Source organism: Tupaia chinensis, unplaced genomic scaffold, assembly GCF_000334495.1.
Source record: "Tupaia chinensis unplaced genomic scaffold, TupChi_1.0 Scaffold144050_1, whole genome shotgun sequence".
In the NCBI taxonomy this organism is placed as follows: Eukaryota; Metazoa; Chordata; class Mammalia; order Scandentia; family Tupaiidae; genus Tupaia; species Tupaia belangeri.
In genome coordinates this window covers 135,081-139,522 of record NW_006203902.1, presented here as the reverse complement: position 1 = coordinate 139,522, position 4,442 = coordinate 135,081, and the positions used below count along the sequence as shown (strand labels likewise).

Sequence of the window (4,442 nt, the reverse complement as noted above, 5' to 3'; positions counted from 1 at the left end):
AACCCGGTGGCTTAAAACTCATGCAGGGCGCGTGTTGCATGCATGCCCAAGATCTGAGAGGAGAATGGAGTAGAAGGGATTGAAGCGTGACCATTCCCCCGGGGGGTGATTTCTCGCTTTCTGTCTCTATGTCTCTCTCTGTCTGGTGAGCACATGTGTCCTATAACAAAAACCTCTCCAAAAAAAAAAAAAATTAAAAACATAAATGAATAAATAAAATGAAAAATAAATCTTTAAAAAAAAAGTTAGGAAACTACATAGAAAAGGAATTGTTAATGGACTAATAAGAGAAGAACTAATAAACGCTCCTTGGTGACATTACAGACAACCATACAGTATAAAAGATGACAGTATTATCTAGTTGCAATCCTTCCAGGAAGTAGAGAACAGCAGTTTTGCTAATAATATTAAATATTATTAAATATAGCAGCAGCATAGAGTGTCTCTTCCTACTGAAATATTTTTGGAATAGGAACAAAAATGTTAGTGAGCATGGAGAGTCAGTTCAGTTTTATGCTGATTAAGTAGTATTCTATGAGGGATCCTCAAGATTAGAAAAAAGTAAAATACTAGTTTATTTTGTTATAAAATAACCTTGATATCCATGCTTAGTTTTTTTCATGATATATATTTCCCATGAGTTTTTTTTTTTTTTTTTTGGTAGATTGAAAATAAAGGGAAGTAAAGCCCAGTGCTCATACTATTGATAAAAGTGTTACTGATACCAGTGCTCTACTTTAAAAACTCCTGAGTTTCTCAGAATTTTACAAATGGGGGGTGTTCGTGAACGAAACAGACTATGTCTCATTATGAAAGTAAATAGGCACAGCTATTTTAGAACTGTACAGGTAAAGCATTTTCCTTATTATAAAAATACCAAAGGGTCCACGAACTTGTTCAGGATGATAATATTTTAGGATAAAAGAATAGTGAAGTATCTCATGAATGCTTAGCAAAAGCTTTATGAGGAGTTTTGGGAAACAACACCGCAAATGACAAGGTTTCTCAAGGATTTTCTCAAGGGGATTGTAATTTATTATTATAATTTTGTACATTATTGTTGTGTAATGAATAGTTTTGAGCTCCAAAGATTTCAGCTGCTAAATAGTACCACAGTTGTCACTCCAACTAAAATCCAGCCTTATTATTTTTCTCAGAGTTTTTTTAAATCAGAAATATTTTTCATTTCTGCATTTGTGGATAGAGCTGTCATTGCAATCTGTAACAACTGCTCCAGAGACACAATCTCAGGGATAGTAACATTTGAACACAAGCATTTTTTAACACTGCAGACACAATCAGAATATTCTAGGCAGAAATCACACTCTTAAGAGGTGTTTGACACAGCATGTAACCCTTACATCATGACATTTTACTTATCAGAATTAATAACACATAATCATAAGAGTCACATAAGTTCACATAAGTGATTTCCATGAATAATGTATGAATATTACTTTGTAATAAGGGAAAACAGACAAAGAGTTTTACAATAATTAAATAGCAAAGCATCTGATTTTGGGGATAATGTAATAACTGCAGAGGGAAATTTACCCAACGAGAAATTTAGCATGGCATTGTATCTCACCTGTCTTTTATAACACTGAATGTATTTAGAAAATAATTCTAATCTTAAACAAAACTTCCAGGACATCAAAGGTTTTTAGTAGTTTGTTTACTATTTTAATACAAAAAAGTAAAGCAGGAACCACTTGATAGTTTTTTTTTTAATAAAATCTTATAAGCCTTATCTATTAAGAATAAAATTTGTCTCCACACTGTTTGATGATATTTTTCTGAGTAAAGTAAATCAAGTTTTGCCAATCAAAACTAATGCTTAATATCACTAAATACAGAATAGAGTGCATTAATTTTACCGTACAATAGTTGTTCAAAGGATTACATGCTAAAATCCATACTTTGAAAGGCCATTGCTTTAGTTGACCATACACTTTACCTCACTCTGCCTATTCAGTCACTTGATGTTTGGTTCACTCTGAATTGTTTTCTAACAACCGTAGGCATACAGCATATATTAACTTTCTAGTTTTAGAGATTAAACATCCTTGAAAATGGAAGAAATGGTATGATATTCATAAAGCTACTGTCTGACAGAGCTGAAAGTCAAGTTAGCCCATCTGAGGAAGAAACAAGTGCCTTACTTTCAATAGAGTCTTATTCTTAAAACTCCATATTTCATCTTTTTAAAAGTAAATATCACATTACTTTAAGTAGCACTACTTATTTTTCTACCAATATATTGCAACCATACCAAAAAATAAATAATTACTATCATAGCGGCCTCTTCTTTAATAAATATTATTTAGATATAGCAATAATACACATTTAGTAAGGGTGATTTAATTTCCCACAAAAAAAATCAAAATGGGAGGATTGTATTATTTTTGGCAGAGATACAGAGTTAAAAACCAGAAATTGTTGTTTCTTTTATTTTAACTTAATTAGTTCTGTAGCTGCCATTAGATTTATTTGATCTCTTAAGAACAGCATCCCCTGGTGATAGCAAAACTGAATCCTTGGCATTTCTGTTGACAAAATCTTGTTGAAACATGTATATTAAAATAGAATTAAATCTGAACAATTACTTTATTTCTAGTTGTTCTATTTTACTTATTTAATGGCTTAAAAGATAAAAAGCAAGAAATAATTTTAGTATGCAATGACTAGGTACATAACCGAAGAAAGTAAATGGAGTATATTACATTTAGCTCTGAAGTCATTTATATGTGTATGATAAATAGAAAATATAAAGTTAAGACTCTGCATCAATGGTTTTTTGGATGAAGAATTTGGCAAAAATCCAAAGGAAAAGTCAAATTACAATGACTCTTAGATGTTTCTAATAGCTGCTATTCAGTTGCACAGCATTTAATTAGTCGTGTGATATGGAAAACAAAATCTGAAATCAAAGAATTTTACACTCAGAAGGTCACCTTTACATACTGCCTAGTAGCGACAATGTCAGGTATTTCTCAATAGAAGTGTATCTTGTTCAGCTGCCTCAGCTAAATTTTGTTGTTTGATTTTTATAATTTTAATACCACTTATAAAATTTTGCTATAGGGTATATGAACTAAAGGAGAGAGACAAAAGAGGGAAGGAAAATGAGAACACACCCCCCATAGTGGGTGGCCACTCCACAATCACTTCTCCTCTAGTTCTCCTTTGGGGATTTTGGGCATGTAAGCACACCCACAAAGTGTGTTTCAAGTCACCAGGTCTGGGACTCACAGTTCAGTCATGTAGAATTCAGTCCCTTTATCCACCACACTACTACGCGGCCCTACCATAGAATATTTTAACCTCCTAATTTGAATTTACATTATGCACACACATTGAACTACACACACACACACACACACACACACACACACACATGTGTAGTTATATACATGTGTATACATATACATATACACATATGTACACATATATAGTATATATATAGTATATACTATATATACTATATATGTGTGTATACATATATAATATACACATATAGTACATGTGCTATATATACACATATAGTATATATATACTATATAGCACATATATATATAAAATACTAAACTTTCTTCTTTGTACTTCATTTTCTATGAAGTGTATATGATCATTTTTTTTTCAGGGGGAAGAGTATGTAAATTTATTTTACATAAGTAACTGAAAAATAAATTCAAGAAATAGTAAGTAGAATTTAGTAAGGTCTCAAGCACCCTGAAGGAGATGGTGCACAATTTGGAGGGGTAATTGCTATGACCAAGTAATCTATTTGGAACTTTCGGGATTGCAGGGTCATGGAATCATCAGTCCCCTTCCTGCCAGACCTGGTGCTAGCAGTCTCAACTGGATAACCAGGTCTTTTAAGGTCTGTAAAAACAACTGCAAAATTGAAGTGTGTGCCCTTCTTTCTAGCTTCTGGGTAGATTTCTTTTACTAAACTAGTCAGTTCGTTCAAGGTTGCGTTCCATCCAAGTGTAGACCTGCAGGTCTCTGGAGGGTACGTTTCTGGGGGAAACCTGTTCATTCGGTGGTTGTGACCATTATTGGTGGTGAAAATCCGCAGCAAGAAAGAACAAGTCTTCTTGTGATCTATCGATTTTTCGGACGCCTTAATTTCCTCCTGGGTAAGGCGTGACTCCACCACCATTCTCCTATAGCCAGGAAGATGTTTGCCCTGACCTCGGACCCCTGCAGCGAGCATGAGCATGATCTTTTTTCATGACAGTAGGTACTCTTTGAATGTTCATGAGCTAGAGCCTCGGTTCTGTGGGAAATACACATGATATACTTTGTAAAACACTTTTCTCTTTTTTTCTTTTTTAGAGCGAGTTTTGATACAGGCATGAGAAATTGCCGGAGAGAGACAGAGAGACAGAAAGCAAGAACTCATCCCTAGGGAGGATGGTCACACCACAACCCATTCT

At 33.7% G+C, this 4,442-nt stretch overlaps 1 pseudogene; it reads right to left on the bottom strand.

The window, feature by feature from the left end:
* Positions 1-3,712: 3,712 nt before the first annotated feature.
* LOC102485313 (histone deacetylase complex subunit SAP18 pseudogene) lies at positions 3,713-4,225 on the bottom strand (annotated as a pseudogene).
* Positions 4,226-4,442: the final 217 nt, after the last annotated feature.